Below are 23,729 nucleotides of genomic sequence, written 5' to 3'. Positions count from 1 at the left end.
TCTCTTGACTTTTCTCATCTGCAGCATCAGTTATAGCTAATGAGACATTTCTTAGTTAAATTCTCTTAATATTGTACAGCCATCCTAGACAGAGCTTTCTCTAAAGAAACATATATTTTGCTATCCACATTAATTGCCACTCTATGGGAAAAGAAAATGTATAAATTAGTTTTCTCCTCTCTTTTTTCATATACTATCACTTTGAAATAAAAATCTTGTTTTCAGACCATCTGCAAAGTATTGAGTCTGTTCTATAAATACAGTCAGGAGGTAAGACCAGCTACTATTAAAATATATATTTCTGGGACTATTTAAGTGGTTCAGTGTATAGAGAGTCAGACCTGGAGATGAGAGGTCCTGGTTTCAAATATCACCTCAGGCACATTCCAACTATATTAGCCTGACAGGTCATTTAACCCTGATTGCCAAGCCCTTATCACTCCTGTACTTTAGAACTATTACTCAGTATTTATCCTAAGATGGAAGGTAAAAGTTTTTTTTTTTTTTTAATTCATTCTGTTTTCACTATGTGCTAAGGAGAATGCACTTTCCTCTGTGGCAACAATAACAGTAATGATCAGTAAATTATTTTTTTATTTAAGTGCACGGTGCCAAGGGGAATGTTATGTTTCTTGGAAGAATTTAGTAATAGCTGTGTAATTCTGCATCAGTGTATATTTTGGGGTGGAAATGGTCGATATATTGTCACATTCTCAAAATGAGCCCATTCTCTAAGGATATAATGTAAAAGACCTTGAGCTGATCAATGCTTTTATTCCTACCAGACACCCTTTCTCAGAAGGCATAGACAACCTTTATAAGAATGAAAATCCTCCTCCTGGCTTTTGACTTCTGTCTGTCTGATGAATCTATGCAACTTCATGAAGATCAGTTTCAATTCCCCACTAAAGAAATAACTTTTATGGAATAAAAGACTATAATTGTGTCTTTATCTTTTCTTTACAATGTCATATTCTGTTTCTGAACAGACAGAAGAAACCAATAAGAAGGTTCAATGGCTGAGAGGGCAACGCAGCAAAGTACTGTGGAGTGCTTAGGGCATGTTGGAGCACAAAAGACAACACGGCCATCCAATTCAGCTGAGGAAGTCTCCAGGTGTAACGACTTTTTGTGCCACTGGATCCAGGCTTCCAATGCCGAGAGAGTGGGACTGTCTCTGTGCATCGACTTTTCCACTTAAATCTCCTTCACGCACAAGTGTCTTTGTGCACACTTATCTACATCATAGATGAAAGCACACAAAGACAATCGTCATCCTCGGTTACCGAGAGACTACAACTATTATTTCCTTCTTCCTTTGTCTTTTGTTGTTCCCTCAAATTCATTCTGTTCTTTTTGTTTCTCTCTCTCTGCCTCTGTTTCTCTCTCACTCTTTCTTCTCTTGCTTTGACTCTCTGTATCTGCCTCAGTCTCTGTCTCTCTGTCTCTGTCTCTATTACTGTATTTGGTGAGCAGATGGCACATTTTATCTCTTCTCAACATCAGGCCTCACCAATGAACAACTTTAACATTATGGATCTCAATCTATGACCCAATCCATAGATGTTATTATAGAAAATTCATTCTTGATCCTTCTTGGTCACAGAATTGTATTTGGTCATTGAATTGTTAAGAATAACTAAGTCATTCACAGCTGTCTAGCATAAAAAGTGCTGTAATTGAGTACAGCATTCTGGTTCCCTTTGCATTGATTCAGGCATGCTTTCCCAGGTTTTTCCAACATCATCCTGCTCTTCATTACTAATAACACAATGGTGTACAATTAAAACATTTACCCCAACTTATTCAACTACTCCCCAGTTAATGGACAATCCCTCTATTTCCAATTCTCTGCTACCACAAAAAAGAGCTATGATAAATAATTCTGTGTAAATAGGTCCTTCCCTTCTTCTTTTTTTTAAAACTCTATGGAATATAGACATAGTAGGTTTTGCTGGATCAAAGAGAATACATAGTTTTAGAGCCATGTGGGCATAGTTCCAAATTGTTCTTCAGAATGGTTGGATCAGATCACACCTCCACTAATAGTGCCTGAGTATCCCAATTTTGTCTTCCAACATTTATCATTTTCCTTTTCTGTCATTCTGGTTGTTTTAATTTGCATTTTTATAATCAAGAGTGATTTAAAACATTTTTATATAACTATTGAAAGCTTTTATTTCTTTATCTGAAAACTGCCTGTTCATATCTTTTTACCATTTATCAATTGTAGAAAGACATATTTTTATAAATTTTATTCAGTTTTCTAAAAAAGACCTTTTTCAGAAATACTTGTAAAACTTTTCCCCTAACTTTTTGCATTTCTTCTAATCTTGAGTGCATTGGTTTTGCTTATATAATCCCATTTAAATTTAATATAATCAAAATTATCATTTATATCTTAAAATGCTCTCTGTCTCTTGTTAGGTCATAAATTCTTTCCTCATCTATAGATCTAATAGGTAAACTATTCCATGCTCCTCAAGTTAGCTTATTGTATCACCCTTTATGTCTAAACCATGTACCCATGTTGAACTTATCTTGGTACATGTTGTGAGATGTTATTCTTTCTCCAATCTCTGCCATACCATTTTCCAATTTTTCCCAATAGTTTTGTTCAAATAATGAGTTCTTGTCCCAAAAGCTTGAATCTTTTGATATATCAAAAATAAAATTACTATGGTCATTTATCACTAGGTATTTTGTACCTTATATGCTTCACTGATTCATCATTCTATTGCTTAGTCAGTACCAGATTATTTGGATGATTATACTTTGTAATACTGTTTGAGAGCTGGAACTAGTAGGCCACCTTCTTTTACTCCCCCCCCCCATTTATTCCTTTGATATTCTAGATCTTTCATTCTTTCAGATGAATTTTGTTATTATTTTTTTCTAGCTCTAAAAAGTACTTTGGGGCAGTTTGGTATGACACTGAATAAATAGATCAATTTATGTAGAATTATGATTTTTATTATAATGGATCAATTCATCCATGAGCATGTTTTTTTTTTTTCCGTTTGTTTAGATCTGATTTTATTTGTGTGACAAGTGTTTTATAATTGTGTTCATATAGTTCCTGGGTTTTCTTGGTAGGTTGGCTCCCAGGTTCTCTATGACCTACATTTAACTTAAATGGGATCTCCTTTTTCTATCTCTTGTAACTAGGCTTTGTTGGTAATATGTAAAGATGCTGTTCACTTAATGTTTGTTCATTTTATTTTCTGCAACTTTTCTACAGTTGTTAGTTTTTTTTATCTTTTTAGTTGATTATCTAGTATTCTCTGTATTATGTTATTATCTCATATCATCTGCAAAAAAAAGAATGACTTTGCTTCTTCACTCTCTATTCTAATTCTGTCCATTTCTTTTTCTCCTCTTATTACTATAGCTAGTATTTCTAATACACTATTGAATAATAATGATGATGATGGGCATACTTTCTCACTCCTGATCTTAACTGACAAGACTTCTAGCTTGTTCCCATTATAGATAATGGTTGTTGATGGTTTAAATAGATACTTCTTATCATTTTAAGGAAGGCTTCATTTATTACTATGCTCTCCGGTATTTTAAAATAGGAATACTTGGGGACAGCTGGGTAGCTCAGTTAATTGAGAGCTAGGCCTAGAGACACGAAGTCCTGGGTTCAAATCTGGTATCAGACACTTCTCAGCTGTGTGACCCTTGGCAAATCACTTGACCCCCATTGCCTAGTCCTTACCACTCTTCTGGCTTGGAACCAATACAAGTATTGGTTCCAAGACAGAAGGTAAGGGTTTAAAAAAAATAAAATAGGAATACTTGTTACGTCTTACCAAAAAATTTAAAAATATTTATTGGGAAAAGTATATGATTTGTCAGTTTCATATTTGATATGGTCAATTATGATGATAGTTTTCCTAATACTGAATGATCCCTATATTCCTAAATCCCACCTGATCATAGTGAATGATTCATGTAATGTATTACTGTAATTTCCTTGCTGGTATTAATTTTTTTTTTATATCGGGGGCAAGTAGGTAGCTCAGTGTATAGAAAATAAGGCCCAGAGATGGGAGGTCCAAAGTTCAAATCTGGCCTTGGACACTTCTTACTTTTGTAATTTCATGCAAATCATTTAACTCCATTTACCTAGCCTTTGCTCTTTTCCCTTGGAACTTCATATCAATTCCATGATAGAAAATAAAGATTTACTCATCAATATTTATTAGATGAGTTGGTCTTTAGTTTTCTTTCTTTGTTTTTACTCTTCCTGATTTAAGTATCAACATTATATTCATGTCAGAAAAGGAATTTGATAGATTTCCTTCTTTGTCTTTTTTCCCAAATACTTTATATGGCATTGAGGTTATTTTTTTCTTTAAATATTTGTTAGAATTGACTTGTGAATTCATTTGGCCCTAGGGACTTTTTTCTTTGGGAAATTCATTGATGTCTTTTTCAATTTCATTTTCTAGGATTGGGTTATTTATTTTATTCTTCTGTTAATCTGGGGGATTAATTTTTTGTAAATATTCATTGATTTCACTTACATTATCAAATATATTGGTATGTAATAGCATAAAATAACTAAACATAATTGCTTTTATTTCCTCTTTATTGGAGGTGAATTCACCCTTTGCATTTTTATACTGTAATATTAATTTCTTCCTTCTTTTTAAATCAAATTAATCAAAGCTTTTTTTTCTTCATTTGTTTCATAAAACTAGCTCCTTGTATTATTCATTACTTCAATGATCTTTTTAGTTTCAATTTTATTAATCTTATCTTTCATTTTCAAGATCTTCAATTTGATGTTTAGATTTTTGAAGAACTTTAATATAAATGTGGGCACCTGCAACAGTTCTCTCAATAGAAATCAGGAATGTAGAAAAATGATCAGATTTTTTTTTGGTGAGGAAGATGACTAGTTTGTTTTTGGACATGTTGAATTTAAGATACATATCTTTTATATGTGATACATATATATATATCTCGGACATCCAGTGAAAATGTTGAATAAGTAGTTGGTAAGAAGCAAGTAGGACTTGGAATAAAGATTTGGGATGACTATATAGATATGGGAGACATTTTCATAGGCAAGCAAATTAAACCCATGTGAGGTGAGAAGATCATCAAATGAAAGAGCATATAGAGAAAAGAGGACCCAAGCTAAAGCCAGCATTTTGAAATATCACCTTAGTAGGTGCATGGTGTGATTTACAGAGGAAGAACCTGGAGATGATGAGTTCAATTAGAAAGTTATTCACATAGTATTAGCAAGAGGTGATGAAGGCTTGAACTAGGATCATGACCAAGTGAAATGAGTTCTGAATTCTTCTCTCCTCTCTTCGCCAACCATCAAGAAGGCAAAAATATGATATTAACTATACAATCAAGAAGATGTTCAGAGCAGGAAATTCATGTCATTCATTGATTTTACACTTTGGTCAGGAGACAGTGGAAACAGGAGTAGGAATCCTTTTAATATTATTATTAAAACAAGGGGATCCATGTTTAAATTAATGTGGAGTACATTCATATTCATTTATTCATTCAACACATTTATTAAATGATTTTTGTGTACAGAATATTGCAGAAATAGATGAGAAATCCCATGTCTTGAATGGAAAAGGGAAGTCTGATATCCCCCCTTCCTGGTCTCCCCTGTTTCCTTTCATAGATCTTGAAGAAAAACATTTTATTATGGGAAGCTGGGGCTTCCAAGACTACTTAATTGTTTACACACTCTACTAATCAATTGGGGAAGATCACTGAAGTGTGGAAGTTGTTGGGTAAATATTCTGTACAATGTTTTACATTCCTCACACCTTGCCCACAACACTTGTGTTTTACTTTAGTATTCCACAAGTATGCTCTGCCTTAATCACCAAAGATATCTTGCTTCATCACCAAAGTTCTGAAAGCCTGATTATAAAATAGTTTGAGTTAGCTATTACTTCATGAAGAGTTTTGTATTAGATTTTTCTATTCTTAGCCATGCCCTACAAACCATCTCTCTGTGTCTTGGTTTTCTTCCCTTAGTCACAGAATCATAGAATCTGAGAGTTAAATGAGCCTTTAATACCAATCTAATCCAACCCACATCTGAAAGGGATATTCATTAAAACATACATGATAAGTGGTTTCTTAGTCTCTGAGTGTTTCTAAAGAGGTCTGTCATCTCTTGGAGCAATTGATTGCATATTTGAACTATTAAAATTAATAGGAAGCTTTTTTTTCCCTCTTGACATTAAGCCTGAATTTTCTCTTTGCAATTTCTATTGATGACTCTGGTTTTTCCCTAAGATCAAGCAGAAACAAGTCTAATTCCTTTTCCATATGACACTCCTTCAAATACTTGAAGACAAATATCATTTGTACCTGAATTGTCTATTAGGTTAAATGTTCTCAGTTCCTTCAACCAATTCTCATGATACAGACTCCTGAGGTCTGACTAAGGAAAAGTAAAGAGGGATTTTCACCTTCATAAACTTAAAACTTTCATCTCTCTTAATGTGACTCATGATTACTTTAGCCTTTTTAGCTGTTATATAATACTGTTGACATACTGGTCCAATAAAGGCACCATATCTTTTTTTTCTTAGACCAATTACTGCCTAAATATGCTTCTTCTTTCATATACTTGTGAATTTGACTTTTGAATCTTTATGACTTTTACACATAACCTTTTAAAAAATCCATCTTATTAGATTCAACCCAGTGTTCTAGCTTCTTTGCAACTTGGATGTTGACTCTCAATTGACTGTGCTAAGTAGTCCTTCCACCTTTTCATCACATACAAATTAGATGCACATTATGTTATTATACCTTTATTCAAGTAGTCAAAAATGGTAAATAGCATAGAACCAAGTACTGGTCCCTGAAAAATCCAAAGGAGACATCCTGTCCTGATACCAGTAAGTTCTTGATAACTACTTTCTGACTCTTGTCATCTCACCAGTTGTATTATCAAGGAGCCTACAAGAATAGCATAAGGAGGATAGTGATAATGATGGAAAAGAAGAAGAAAAAAATATCAGCAATGAAAAAAATGTACACAGAGATAAGAAAGATCAGGAGAAAACACATATAAGAAAGAAATGATGCTACAAAGTTAAAGTTGATATGTGCTCAAAAACAAATCCAGTTGTACATGGTAGATTCATAGTTTTGCATCCAGTCTTCTTTTTCTATCTTTTGAATATAAAAATGTTTTTGTCTGTTAATAATTGTTGAGGTAATAATTTTAAAATTAAAAGGCAGTTGGGTGGCTCAGTGAATAGAAATCCAGATCTGGAGTTGAGAGGACCTAGTTGCAAATCTGGTCTCAGACAATTTTTAGCTGTGTAACCCTAAGCAGGTCATTTGCCTTGTCCTTGCTACTCTTTCTTAGAAATGTCACTAGAACAGAAAGCATGAGTTTAATACTCTAAAATATTTTATCTAAAGCTTTGGTAATATTTGGTATCCTGTTGAAAAAGAAAATGTGATTAGTCTGGCATGACCTATTCTTTTTTCCCCTGTGTTCTATTGCCTTTTTCTTCAAAGATTTTTCATTTTCCCTATTAAATATAATGAAAATTTTGAACATATATTTTAAGAAATAATAAGATGCAAACTGTCTCTCTCCCTCCCTTCCCTCCCCCCTTGAACATGATGAGCAATTTGATGAGTTATGCTAGTGCTATCATATAAAACATGCTTTCATACTCATCATTGTTATAAGAGAATATCCATTTAAAATCCAAACCCCAAAATAAAACTATAAATAAACTAGTGTGAAGAATAGAATGCTTTGATCTGTATCCAACTGCAACAGTTCTTTCTCTGAAGATGGATAGCATTCTTTGTCATAAATCTATCAGAATCGTCCTGGATCATTACATTGCTGAGAATAGCTAAGTCTTTTACAATTGATCATCATACAATATTTCTGTTACTACGTACAATATTTTCCCAGTTCTGCTTATTTCACTGTGGATCATTTCATGTCAATCTTTTCAGCTTTTTCTGAAATCATTGTTCATCATTTCTTATAGTACAATATAGTATTCCATCACCAACTTACACTACAATTTGTTAAGCCATTCCCCCAATCAATGGATGTCTCCTCAATTTCCAATTCTTTGCCACCACAAAACATTGCTATAAATATTTTTGTTCAAGTAGGTCCTTTCTCCTTTCTTATGATCTCTTTGGGATACAGACCCAGCAATGGTAATACAGGATCAAAGGGTGTGCACAGTTTTATAGCCCTTTGGGCATAGTATCAAATTGGGCATGGCCTATTCTTGATAAAATCTTACTGGCTCTTGGTAATCATCATTCCTTCTAAAAAATCACTGATACAATCTGTTCTAGAAATTTTCCGGCAACAAAGTCAAACTCACTGGCCTATAGTTTATAGGTTCCATTTTCTTCCCTCTTGGGAAAACCTAAACAACATTTGTCCTTTTCCACATATGTGATACAAAGTAGTGTCCTGCCTTCCACCTCAACTGCACCATTCTTCCCCAACATTTCAGAAACATTAAATAGTCTGATATAGGTTATAACTGCTTCCATGTAATTTGTATTTCCATATTCCCATGTTATTCCTGAAATCACATATCACATATATAATAAAAAACTCATGGAGAAAATAAACCAAAGGATGGATTACTCTGATCTGCAATCAGATTGCAACAGTTACTTCTTTGGCTCTGAATAGCACTTTTAAAAAATGTGAATCTCTTGTGGTATTTTGGAACCTTGTTTTGCTGATAATAGTTTAGTCCTTCACAGTTGATCATTATACAAAATTTTCTGTTACTGTATATACCATTCTCCTAGTTCTGTTCTCTTCACTTTGCATTGTTGGTAAAGTCTTTCTAAGTTTTTCTGAACTCATGCTGTTCAGCATTTCTTATGGTATAATAGTTTTCCATTATAACATATACCATAATTTGTTCATCCATTGCACATTTGATGGACCTACCTTCAGTTTCCATTTCCTTGCTACTATAAAAAGTGCTGCTAAAAATGTCTTTTTCTTTGTAGAAGTAGGTCCTTTCTCCCTATCTCTGATCTCTTTGTGGTATATACCTAGTAGTGGTATTGCTGAGTCAGAGTATCCATAGTTTTATGGTCCTTTGGTCATGATTACATATTGCTCTCCAAAATGGCTCTACCAGTTCACAGTTCCATAAACAATGCATTGGTGTCCCAAATTTTCCTCATCCTTTCCAACATTTATCATTTTCATTTTTGGTCATATTAAACTTTTGGATAGGTAGGAGGTAATATCTCAGGGTTGCCTTAATTTGCATTTTTCTAATCAGTAGTGATTTGGAGCATTTCTTCATATGACTATAGCGAGACTCTGTTCATCTGAGAATTGCTTATGCATATCCATTGACTATTGTAAGGGGGAAAGGTTTTAATTATATAAAATGGTTGGGCTAGATTATTTAAGAATAGTGTTGCCAGGAATTTATATTAATTCCAAAGAGATTTATTTATAATTTATTTACAAAATATGGAAAGGATGAAGTAGGAAATCAGAGAGAGAGGACAGGGTAAGATATGTAGCCTAAGAACTAAATAATTTACTCCCAGTCCCTGGCTCAATGCTGGCAGGGAAAGTTAGTCCTTAGCTGGCCTCAACTATGGTAGATGAGGACCTGGGGATACAGGGATCCTCTCTCAAAAGGACAGGTCTCTGCTTAGGCTAGTCTCTTCAGAAAAATCCAGCAGTTAAGAGTCAGCTTTTAATTCACCACATATTAGTCCAAAGGAAGAAACTTAAGGACAGTCTCACCAGGAACAGGGTCTCAGGTCCCAGTCAGCAGATTCTCCTTCAACCTCTACTCCAAGTAGAACTCCAAGTTCTCCAAGACTCAGGAAATTGTAACTCCCTTTTAAAGACACTTTATTTTGTATCACTTCCTGTGCCTTCTGTGGAAAGGAAAACTAAAGCAAGTTCTGGACTTTCTGCCATTGAGTTGGAACAAACAGCAGTTGGAGTGTTAGAGAGAAGATATTAACAAAACTGACAGTTGGTGGGGGGAGGGGCAACTGGGAATGGCAGTTGGTCTTGTGACGAGTTCTCACTTCCTGGCCCTCAAAGTGGAAGGGCCTTTCTCCCTGTCTCTGGATAGAAGTGGTTCTATTCCTGAATTTCCCAACTGTGTGCTCTACCTGGATCCCTGTGATTGTGTTAGTTTGGACTGTAAGGGTGGTTTTAGGGGCATTAGTCCAAAGAGACATACCCAACCAGCTTTGAAAGTCAGAACTTTCTTCCTCTTGCTATCTACTGCTAAAGACTTTGAACTCAAGAAAGCTGGCATTAGCATAGACCGGAATAAAAGAAATCTTCCACCAGCCTATGAAGCCTGGCCTCAACTCAAAAGCTGAGAGAGACTCAAACCTTTTCTAGGGAAATCCCTCTTCCCTCTTCCCTGATACCACCCCAATCCAAACTTGTTATTAAAATTTATCTTAATTTGAATATCACAGTCAGATAAGAGTACTAACATTTCAGGGGACATAGAGGGAGCTGAACCTCAGGAGAGCCTATAAATGGTCCTTATTGGATCCCTGCTGGGTGACCTTGGTCTGGGGAGACTTGTCCTTCAGGAGCGTCCATGCTTACCTGCTCTGGGGTATCTGCAACATCATTCTATAGAGAAGACATCCCCTCAGGCTATCATAAGTGCCCTATTTCTTGGGAACCCCATTTTTCAAAAATAACCTCTTGGCAGGGGGCATCTCTCTCCTTTTACCTCACTCGCAGTCATATTCCCTCTCTCCCTTCAACTCCTCCATTCCCTGCTACAAAACCTTCCGTATCCCCTGTTCATCAATCCCACCCCATTTTCCCCATAAATTTTACACTTTCCCTAATTTTATGTATATCAGTCACAGTTGAAGCTTTGCTTTAAGACTGCCCAGGGGCAGTTAGTTTAATTCTGATTCATCACTCACTATTGCACATGTGGGTCACAGACCTTCCCCACTCAAGTGTGAATGGGGTGTTTATACCTTGGGTGATTAAATCTAAAAATGGATAGATTTCCCCACTGAACGTTTAAGTAGGATGTTTACATTTTTGGTGATTGAATCTAAAAATGGGCAGGGGTTACAATTTAATCTTCAAAATCAGGGGAGAGTTAATTAAATTCATTTTCACAATCAGGGGATAGTTAAATCTTCACACTATAAATTGGGAAATGCTTTGTATTCTTATAAATTTGGGTTTTTTTCTATATATATATTTGAGAAGTGGTGTCTTCATCAGAGGCATTTGGCATAAATCCAACCCCCCCCCCAATTTATTGCCTCCCTTCTAACTTCAGTTGCATTGGTTTTATTTGTAAACAAACTTTTAAATTTAATGTAACTAAAATTATCCATTTCATTTTTATGTAATTTTCTCAATGTCATGTTGGTCAATGTTCCCTTATGTGTGAAGATAATCCACTTGGATCTTATCTGTGTCACCAGACTGCTAACTTTATGACATGTGAGTATACTTCATGTGAGTGTGCCCCAGCATAGGTCACAAGACTGTGGCCTATGTACTTCATCTGGAGATGATTGAATTTGACTCAGAAGGGAAGGGGGAGGTTAAAAAGTTCAAGACAAGGAAGTACACTCTATCTATTCACTTGGATGTGGCAGTGAAAGGACAGTGGCTGAGATAGATAGCCATGTGAAAAACGCCTACTTGGCAATATTTGAATAGGTTTATATCTCCTCTATCACTATGCTCTCTATTTCAAATAAATATTAATAAACTCCATGGAAATTAAGGACCAGAGTTTTAATTTAATTTAATTTAATAAAAGCTTTAACACTTATCCATAAGTCTGACAGGTAAACTTTTCTGTGTTTTCCTAATTTGTTTATGGTATTTCCTTTTATTTTTAGATCAAGTATCCATTTTGATGTTAATTTATTATATGATGTGAGATGATGATCTATGCTTAGTTTCTGCTATATTTTTTCCAGTTTTCACAATAGTTGTTGTCAAATAGCTTATTCTTTCCCCAATAACTTGAAACTTTGGCTTTATAAAACACTGGGTTTATTGGTCATTAACTATGTGTGTTGAACAAACTATGGTCATTAATAACTGTATGTTGATTTCCTAACCTATTCCATTGATCCACTACTCTATTTTAACCAGTTACAGATTGTTTTGATGATTACCACTTTACACTAGAGTTTGAGATATGGTATGGCTAGGCTTCTTTCCTTTATATTTTTTATTCATTCTTTTTATATATTTGAGCTTTTATTCTTCCCAAAGAATTTTATTTTTTCTAGAGCTTGTAAATAATTTTTGGATTGTATGATCGGTATGGCACTGAATAAGTAAATTAATTTAGGTAGGAGAGTCATATTTATTATATTGGTTCACTCTATTCATAAGAAATAAATATAATTCTAATTGTTTAGGTTTAATTTTATTTGTGTACAGTGTTTTGTAATTGCGTTCATATAGTTTCCTGACCCCCACCCTTCTCTTATTCCCCTTTGCTTCATACTTCTCCAAAGAATAGGGTAGGTTTCCATAGCTGGATGAATGTGGGTATTATTCCAACTATGAGCTAATTCCAATGAAAGTAAAATTCAAGCATTGCCCACAACATCCCTATCTTCTCCTCCACTATATTGACTCTTATGCAGAGCTTCATGTGAGATAATTTAGCCCTTCTATCTTTCCTTTTCTCCCTCTGTGTTCCTTTTTCCTTTACCTTGATTTCTTTTTTTTTGGATATCAACCCATCCTTTCCTGCTTTTTCCATTCATTTTTCTATATATATATATATATATATATATATATATATATATACCTTCTTATTGTCATGACAGCAATAATGTTTTAAGTATCTTTTTAAGAAAAAATATTCAATTTTTCCAAATACATGTAATAACGAATTTCCATATAAGTTTTTCTAAGTCATATGATCCAAACTATTACCCTCCCTTCTTTCCTGCCCCCTCCCCAGAGCTGGCAAACAATTCAATCTGGGTTATATTATCAAGCAAAACATCTGCATATTATTCATTTATGTAAGTAAATAACTTTATAAGTTTTATAAAGCCAAACCCCTAAATACAAACTCAAATAAGCAAGTGAAACATCATTTTCATCTACACTCTGTAATGAGGAAAGGAAAGAAGTGGTTTGCAACAGTGTAAAAATTAAGATTAATGTCAATAAATAAAAATATATTTTAAGAGATTTATTAATGATCATTAGAAGTAAAGGAATAAAAAGGTAACAAAATAAAAACCACATGCCCATGGATAATCAGCCTGTTCAAAATCCCCATTTACCACCACAATCGCCAACAGGAAGCAAAGAGACTGGGACCAACAACCCCACTGCATAATATCCCCTGTCTACAGGAAGGTCATAACAACAGGAAGTCTTTGGGTTCCCGGGAAATGTAGTTTTTAGGGTAACAAATTTCTAATTATAGATGCCCCCTTGAGATGTGGTAGAAGACTGGTCTCTCCAATGGATCTTGTAAACTTAACCAACTCTTAAATTACAATAATTTGTGGATAAAAGGGAAAAGAACAAAAACAATAATTGGAGCATATAGATCAGTCCAGATGCAAACTGCAACTCTATTGGCTTTCTAGATGTAGTAAGTGTATCAGGAATATCTCGAAAGGTCCCAAAACTTTCTTCTTGCATGGTATGTGTGGGATCCCTAACTGTAGAACATTCTTTTCTTTTAATGCCTGGATCCCCCACAAATTTGCTGGGAAGGGATCTACTATGCAAACTAAAAGCCACAATAATTTGTGCTCCAGATGACTCTATGTCATTAGAAGTACCTGAGGAATCTTTAAATTTACTCCCTGTACTTCTCTCAGAGAGCCAGGAAGTGAAAAAGTCTCCCACCTTTGATATACCTGCTGATATCCCTGAGTCTCTTTAGGCCACATCATTGTCCAATGTGTGTTCCTGTTCAGTTTAAAACTAAATCTAGCCCACCTCCTTCCATTTCTCAGTACCCTCTCACAAAGAAGGCAATTGAGGGCATTACTCCTGTAATAAATTCACTAATTGACCACGGAATCATAATTTCTTGTAAATTTGAATACAGTACTCCCATCCTGCCTGTTAAAAAGCCAAAATTGGGGCCTGATGGCAAGCATGTCTATCAATTCATTCAGGATTTGAGAGCTGTGAACAATAATGTTATAAGGAGACACCCTGTAGTTTGCAACACAAATATTATTATTTCTTCTATTTCTAGTACAGCTACATACTTTACAGTAGTGAACTTGTGCTTGGCTTTCTTTTCTATACCTATACATGAGGATTCCAGGCATATCTTTGCTTTCATCTGGAAGGGTTCCTAATGGACTTGGGTTCATTTGACTCAAGGGTATCTGGAAATCCCCAGCCTGTTTGCACAAATTTTGAGCCAAGACATAGATGATATAAAATTTAAAAATAGTAAGTTAATTAAATATGTGGATGATTTTCACTTGGACTCACCAAATGCCACAGCATGTCAAGAAGATAGTAAAAATCTTCTTTTAGAATTACATAAAAGAGGCACAAAATCTCAAAGGAAAAGATTCAGTGGTGTCTCCCCAAAGTAGAATATTTGGGATTCATTTTAACTGCTGGTGCCTATTATATTTCTCCTAAGCACATTGAAAATATTAAAAAATCGAGTGCTCCTAAAACTAAGAAACTATTAAGAGCAATTTTAGGAGCAACAGGGTTTTGTAAACAATGGATCGCTTGCAATGGGGAAATTGCTAAGCCCCTTATAGCACTAATAAGGGATTCAGTCCCTGAACCACTTAAATTAAATTCAGAACACCTGTTGGCTCTGTCAAATGTAAAACAGGCTATCTTGCTTGCCCCTGCACAAGGTATCCCAGATTACAACAATTCATTTACTTTGTATATACATGAGCAGAGAGGGACAGCTTCAGGTGTTTTAACTCAAACTTTAGGAGCTTCTCAGCAACTAGTAACTTATTAATCGGCCCAGCTGGACCCAGTAGCTTCACCATACCTTAGAGGCATAGCTGCCACAGCTTTATTAATAACAAAAACTGTTGATCTAGTATTAGGATGCCCATTAACAATTAGGTGCCCACATGAAGAAGAAGTATTGTTGCTAAGGCATAGAACACAGGCTTTTTCTGATCAGATAATTACAAGGTATGAAATAACCTTGTTAAACAATTAAAATATCACTTTAAAACACTATACAACTCTTAACCCTGCCACCTTGCTTCCAGATTTACCAATTTCTGGAGAACCATTACACAGTTGTGAAACACTAGTGTTCATGACTGAAAAGCCTCCAGATAATCTCCTGGACACTCCCTTAGACAACCCAGATCTAGGCTGATGGTTCTTCTTTTATGAGGGATGGCATACACTACACTGAGCTGCTGTAGTCACAGAATTTACCACTGAGTGGTCAGCTCCACTGCCCTCAAATATAAGTGCTCAAAGTACAGAACTTATAGCCCATAAATATGTCTCTATAATTGCCAAAGATAAAAAGGCAACAATTTTTACAGATTCTAGATATGCATTTGGCATTTGACATTCAGTGGGTATGTTATGGCTTCAGAGAGGATTTTTAACCTCAGTTGGGAAATCTATTTCTAATGGAAAAATTATTAATGAAGTTCTTTCTGCTCTCCAGCTTCCCAAAGCCCTAGTTGTAGTTCATTGCTCTGCCCATACAGGTGGCACTGATCCTGTCTCTAGGGGAAATGACCAGGCAGATGCAACCGCAAAGCTAGTGGCCATGGAAGGGCCTGAATTAATTTTAACATTAACAACTACTAATGACTTAAATTTATCACTTTCTTATATTGAAAAGGAAGTAGAAAAATAGAAGCAAAAATTTAAAGCAAAGCTGATTAATGGAGTATGGGTGTCATCTGAATGAAAACCCCTGCTCCCTAGAAGTTTTTATCACCAAATTTGCCAATCTATTCATAAAAATGATCACTTTGGTACCCTGGGCATTGTGGACTCTGTTAAATGAGTATGGATAGCCCCTGGTGTAACTACTATAGTCTCTAAAGTGTGTACATCTTGCTCCACCTGCCAAATATATAACCAATATGTCTTTTGTGGCAAGGCATTTGGTAGGCATCCTCTGGCTTACACATCTTTTGAGCACCTGCCAATAGATTTCATAACAATGCCAAAGGCTGGACATTGTAATAATTAAAATAGTGGAAGACTTAAACTGTTGCAGATAAAAGAGTGGTTGCCTTAAATTGTGACCACAGAATATATGGTTCAAGACAATGTCTTGTTTTAAATCAAATAATATAAGGTGGTTGCCAGGGGGAAATTCCAAAATATGAAATATACCCAAGTCAACTGGGTTTTATAGAGATTTTAATTAATACAAATGCAAAATTAATGAAAGAGAGAGATAAAAAGGGAATAATGAGAAAAAAGGCTAGACCAGCCTAGACCAGCATGAGCCAGCCTAAGCTGAAAACCCTAAGAGAGGGATCAGTCAGTCTTTTATCAACTCACCACAAGATCTCTGAGAGGGAGCCCTGAGAGAGACCCTTCAAGGCAGCTTTGGCCAGCTGCCTCCTCCAATTCAGCTTTTCCTAGCTCCCCCCCTCAGCTCCCTTTCTGAGCTACTTTTAAAGGGAATTTTCTTCTATGTCACCTCCCCTAAGTTCTCACATCTACCAATCACAGTAGATGTTTTCCAAAGGACAGACCATTCTTAATTCATACCTAAGGAGGCTAAACTTTTGAGTAATTCACATCTGAGTAAGTTCTCACCTCTTTGCCTTTTGCAAGTTCACAAGTTGACTGACCTTTATAGGTACTTAGCACCCTTTTGTATTAGATCTAAAAATAGGCACAGTTTAAGAACTTTTGCCTTACTATAAGTATGGGTTTAAGTATTTTTCATTGTTCAACAAGGAGTTTCTTCCCCTAAAGCAGGCTTAAGTAGGGGTGGAGTAGAGATCTCACATTCCTGATCTAAGTTCCTTCATTGTTTAAAATGGGGAATGGTCTTAACCAAATCTTATGAAGTAGGGTCTGAGAATTTTTTAAGGTTTACAATCCAACCTTATGAAATAGGGTCTGAGAATTTTTAAGGTTCACAACATTATAAATTTTGTCTAGTCATAGTGGATCAACTGATGGCCAGAGGCATTTCCTACTGCTCAAGTCACAGTGGCTTTTGTTGCCAAGGTGCTTTTAAAAGAGATTATTCTTCAATTTGGCCTGCTAGTATGTATTGGTTCAGACAGGGGAACTTATTTTACCAATTCAGTTTCATCTCAGATATATTCTTGTTTGGGGATAACTCCCAAATTCCAGGTACCATATCATCCCCAGAGCTCAGGCTAAATTAAAGGAATGAACAGAGAACTTAAAACTATGATTGGCAAATTATGCACTGAGACACATTATAAATGGCCTGAAATTCTCCATCTGGTTCTATTTTATCTTAGAAGCAGGCCAAGGGGAGATCTACACATCTACACATTTGAGATGTTTTCTGGACATCCCCCTATATAGGTTAAGTCTTTTCCCCCTGCATGTGCATCATTATTAGAGGGATGTACTTTTATTGCTTCCTATATACAGGAATTGCAGCACAAACTGCATGAACTCCATGAATCTGGAGCAGCAGTACAAGCAAGACCAATAGACTTTTCACTTCATGACCTGAACCCAGGAGACAAGTTGTATATAAAGAACTTCCAGTGCACTGGAACAACTCAGCCTTATTGTTAATCATTCCACCAGCTATAAAAATTGCAGAGAAGGACTCTGGGATTCATTGCTCACATATAAAGAAAGCATCTTCTATTGAAACTGATTGACTGTATCTTATCACATACATTAGAAATAGTAGTCTATAGACAAGTGGATACTGTTTTTGGGAACTCATTGAATTCCTGAATTTTTTTTATTATTGCCTTTATTTTATTTTAATTAGAGTATTTGATTTTTCCCTTCTCATTTCTTATACCTAAAGTATATAAAATTAATATTAATGTTTTATTTTATAGTAATATAAATAAATAATATAATAAACTAACAAATAAATATATATAATGAAATATATATTTGCTATAATATTAATGCATACCCAAAAGCTTTAGACTATGGAAATCTGCTATTTATTGATAAATGTCATGGAACTCTGATTAATGATTGTGTTTGATTCCAGGAAAAGGGAACAAAAGAGCCATTATACAGTGCCAAGAAGCACAAGGTCAAAAGAGAGGAACCAGTCCCAGTGGGGTTGCTGAGAATCTGCACAGGGCCTAGGAGCACAAAGTCAAAAGGACCAAACTAATCTAGGTAGGATTGATGAACTTCTAAGCGAATACGAAAGGACTTAAACCTAGTTTGAGACTTGAGGTTGCAGCACTTGACATATGTTAAGACACAGGATGCCTTGTACCACACTACTTGTGAAATACTCACAGACAAGTACCTGAAGTTTGGCTATCATCCTGGCTCCCCCTATCCCTGAGAGTGAAGGTAAAATCAGACCAGGGAATGACACTTCCCTATCACACAAAAATCTATTCCTTTTTTTCTCTCTTATAGCATTGCAATTTCCTGTAGTCTTGGCTACAAATGGCTAAGTGAAATATTACTGCATTTTGTCCTACAGACTCGTTGAATAGAAATTGCTGTAATTGGACCCTGATACAAGGGACTATTATGAATTTATTAAATTGGACCCTAATACAAGGGTCTATTATGAATTTATTCTTGTTTAGTCAGAAATTTTTAGGTATAAAAACTTTTGATATTTTGATTCTGATTTTGAATTTTTTTCTTTTTTCCAAAGTTAAATTTTTCTTCCATTTGTTTTTCTTGTATGTTTTTGGTTTTTTTTTTATAATTGACTCATATGCCCCATAACTCAACTGTGCATCCTCAGTTGAAATGGGTGTTGGTCAACACCCTCTGCAGGGGGGATTGTATTTTCATAAAAATACAATATTTAAAATTTTGTTCGAGAAAAAGTTTTCAGGGAAAGAACTCCTTAAATTCAGAGACTGAACTGTTTCCAAAAAGACACCTGCAAAACCTACACTGCATTAAGATCCAGAATGAATTTTGGGGTGTGGATGATTGAACTGAAGGGGATCAAACATTTATTTTGAATATACACTCTTATGCCAAAGGGGACTACCTGGTTTTTGTCAATGTACCCATCAAAACATTGGTTTTGCTTTCTCTCTCTTCTGTTTGCCTCTTATCTCTAACTATTGTAGTTTCATCTTAGAAGGTACAATTTTATATGAACATGTAGATAGATTTTTAGAGGTACAAGATGATTATGTTAAATGATCAATTGGAGATACTAATTTCCCAATGATCATCAGAGGGGATAGTGAAAATGGAATTAACTCCACCCTACTTATTCTTTAGATTTTTAGCCACTAGGGATGTATATACCCCCACTTAAGGATTAAGTGTGGAGGGGAAGGTCTATGTCTGACCTGTTCTAGCAAGTGACAAATCAGAAACAACTGACTATCCCCTGAGCAATCTGAATCCAAGTTTTATCTGCCATTGGTACTCATAAAGGTGAACCACAGGCACAGGAAATGATCCATAGAGCTGCCTTTAAATTTGGTGGTCATTTCCTGTGTGAAGTTCTTTGCCTTGAAACTTGGTCTTGAAGGAGTTTGGGCTGAAAATTTCAGTCTGCTTCCCTTTGGATTGACATGGTGAATGAAAAGGCTGACTCCCTTGCCTTGGCTTTTCTCTAGAGAGGCCCCTCATATTGAGACTCCCTTTCCTTGGCTTTCTGGAGGCACTAGGCTCTGGAGAGGCCCCTCATCTTGGAGGAGGCCTTGTGGCTAGAAGCCTTGTCAAATTAATCCCCTGGCCCCACTCTTGCTGGGGCCTTTGAATCCCTGCCTGGTTCAGACCAGGTCAGAGCAGATCTCTCTCTCTCTCTCTCTCTCTCTCTCTCTCTCTCTCTCTCTCTCTCTCTCTCTCTCTCTCTCTCATTTTCCTTTTTCTTCACTCTATTTGTAAATAAACTACCATAAAAGCCATTCTGACTTGAGTCATTCATTGGAATTTAGTAATTAAATTCCTGGTGACCAAACTCTGAAATATTCAGTCCAACAATAACTTTACCCCTTACAACAGGTAGCAGAGAGGAGAGTTAACAAAGAGGGCACTTACTGCATGCCATGGAATGATATAGGCTCTGTTCTGGAATGTGGAGAACTTAGAAAAGGGGACACAGAGAGCTGCCAGGGGTTTTTGGTTTCCTGTTTCTGGGGGAGCCTGAAGCTGCAACTTCAGGCTGTTTGCAATCCATGAGAGGCAAGTGGGATTTTGGTTTCCTATCCCTGTGAAGCCAAAGTTATTTATCCTGGTGTCTAGTTGGATAAATTCTGCCTACTCTGTCATCTACTCATGTTCCAGTGCCCTGAGAGCGTGTTCCTAAGTGCTGTGAAGATTTCTGCCAGCAACCCAATAAACTGTCTGTGGGGGAAGGCCTGAAGCCATCTTGGGCCCATCCCAAAGAGGGTTGAACCCACTCATAAAGGGTTCAACTTAACTACTCTGTTGATATATATATATATATATATATATATATATATATATATATATATATATATATATATATATATATATATATATAACCAAATGTTATCTGGGAGGAGAGGTAGGTCAATTAGTTAGATAGCCAGGAATTTCTAGACAAACAGAGTAGTGAACTAGGCAGCATGGAAGACAAGAAGGAATCCCTTTTGGAGGGATCATAGAAGGGGGAAGGTTTAGCTAGAATTTCTTAGATTAGGACATCTTATTCCTAATCCTCCTTTCCAGCTACTGTGGTTCAAATAAAACTCGTCCTTATTTTTTAACCTGTTCTAGAGTCAGATAAGCATACTGGGCCCATGGGGAGGCATGTAGGCCCTAACCTCACTGTGGGGTATCAAGAATCCAAAAAACCTTGATATCCCACTTCTACAGAACAACCATCAAGAGATCTGGAACTTTTCTGGGCCAAAACAACTCTTTTAGGTCTGCTGACAGTTTCAGGTCTAACTGCAGAGGAAAAGCCTGTGTAAGAGTAGTTCTCTGAGGAGGCATTTGGGGCAGCCAATTTTAGAATTCTCAGTGGAGAGCAATAGTTCAGAAACTGATAAGCAAAGCTGCCAATCACCTAGCCACACAAGCCTGAGGTTTTTTTTCTGTGAAGTACACTTTGAAATTTAAAAACAAACAAACCTTGCTGATATTACCAATGCATACTAAGAGCTTCTTAATAGGTATGCTGGCAATATACTGTACAACTACATTACAATTCTGTATTGCTTTTTACTGGTTGAAATACCAGGCCAATGTTGTCACATTTTGGAATCACTGGCAATAAGTCCTGTTCTGGATCTCTCCTTACAGAATCTCTCTTATATTCCTGTACTGTTGTCCTTCCTAGGCTTAACTTATCAATGGTACTGATCAGTCATTGCAATATACAAGGTAAGGAATAATGGATGCTTGAGTTTCATGAACAATGAGTTAAAGCCACTTGTCATTGCATTGAAACTAACATTAGATCAAATGGAGGAATATAAGAAAGCAAGAAAGGGAAATGAGTCAGAGCAAGGGCAACTAACCAAGCAGGGAGATAACACATCCCAAACATCAACAAGACTTGAGTTAGAGGACAAAGTTCTAGATACTGCAACAGCAACACTGTTTCCTATGAGGGATGTTGCATATATACAACCAGATGTTGGGATTGTACGTGTAAGGGCACACAAGCAATTTACATATGGGGATCTTGATTCCAATTCTATGATAAACCATATGAAGTGATAAAGGAATTCAAATGGGCAGTAAAACTCTTTGATTCTGATTTTGGGGACTGTGAAATTTTGCTACAGGAACTGTTCACAAAGAGAGAACAACAATAGTTCAAATATGGAACAGTCCAGAACCCAGATAAAACATCATGGCTGATACAGGCTGTGGAATTTGAATTCAATTCAGTTGAGGCATATAGATTCCTAAACCAGGCTAGAGAATCCTTCATTGAGACCATGTTGACCAATTAAAAAAGACCTGATACCTGGTCAAAATTTGAAAGACTCAAACAGGAAGTTGGGGGAAATCCTGCAACTTTCCTCAATAGGTTGATTAAGTCTGGGGAACACCTTCTTGGCATGGACAATCTCACAGAACAAGATATTGCAAACATTAGAAGGCAGTTTGTAAAGAATAGTTGTAGTACTGTGAAGAATAACTTTAGAACTAATTGCCCTAATTGGCAGAGCATTAGTTGGGAAGAATTGAAAAGGAATGCATGTTACATCTTTCATGCAGATAGGGAAAAAATGCTGAAAAGAGAAATGATTTAGTTGAGGACTTAAGAAAGCAATTATATGAGGCCAATAAAAAACTAAGGGAAAATGAGATAAAGAAAGTAAAGGCTATGGCAGTGCTTAGATTTTTATAAACCCAGAAATGATTACACACCCAAGCAGCAGAAATCCAACCCACCCCATTGTTCCTAGCCTGTGCAACAGGCTAGGGCACTTTATGTGAGACTGTTGTTTTAGGGGGTAACAACATTGCAAATAGTACTGAATGTACAGAAGAAGAACAAATAGCAATACCAATAGTAACAAAAGTAACAACAGTACCTAGTGTAAGCAAAGAACTAAAAGTAACCAGTGAACAAGAAAGCAAAGAATCTAAAGCAATGATAGCAAGTGGGAGCAATGAACCAGAAAAAGCTGAAGGAAACTGTGGGAAAGTTATTAAGTCCTGGGAAAGCAAAAGCAATATAAAATCCTGGCAGTGTAAGGAAGTTAAAGCAAATGAGGAGATAGGTTTGGAAGACCAGGGGTAGAGATAGAGTTCCCAGATCCAGCCATGTTAGCACCGGTGATAGAGACATTTTCACCTCCAAAGAGCACAGAGCCACACATTTCACTGAAAGTGGGGGAGCAGATATACAATCTTCTCATTGATACTGGCTCGTCAGTATTACAAACACCTCCTGATGATTGTAGGGTGATAGGGTCAATAGAAGTTCTTTCTCTGGAGTTGGATAGCATTCTTTTTCATAGGTCCCTCAGAATTGTTCTGGATCCTTGTAATGCTAATAATGGCCATGTCTGTCACATTTGATCATTCTACAATATTGCAGTTACTGTCTACAATGTTTTCCTGGTTCTGCTTATTTCATTCTGTATAAGTTCACATAGGTCCTTTCCATCTCTTCCTGAAATCATCCTGCTCATTATTCCTTAAAGCAAAATAATATTCTATCACCATCATATACCACAATTTGTTCAGTCATTCCCCAATTGAGGGACATCCTTTTAGTTTTGTAAAGGGGAAATTTTAGGATTGTAACTTAATCTAATTTAATTGGTCACCAGGGAAAATCCCAAATAAAATATTCAAGTCAGTTTGAAAATTTTATGGTGGTTTAATTAATATAGAGGGAAGGAATCAAGAAGAAGAGAGAGGGAAAGGATATAGGATTTCTCCTGCCTAGCCTGTGCCGGGGAGTGCAAAGACCTCCACCATGAGGTCTCTTCAGAAGATTAGAGGCTTCCTAAGAGGAGAGTGTTTTAGGAAGGTAAAGGAGAAAAGTATTAGCCTAAACTTCGAGAGAGCTCAGAGAAGACACCTCACCTGAACTAGGTTACTAAGCTTCCCTCAGTAGTGTATCAAGGACTCTCACCACCAAACCTGGGCAATAGCT

This window comes from Monodelphis domestica, chromosome 1 (genome assembly GCF_027887165.1).
Source record: "Monodelphis domestica isolate mMonDom1 chromosome 1, mMonDom1.pri, whole genome shotgun sequence".
Lineage (NCBI taxonomy): Eukaryota > Metazoa > Chordata > Mammalia > Didelphimorphia > Didelphidae > Monodelphis > Monodelphis domestica.
This window is presented reverse-complemented; position numbering follows the sequence as displayed.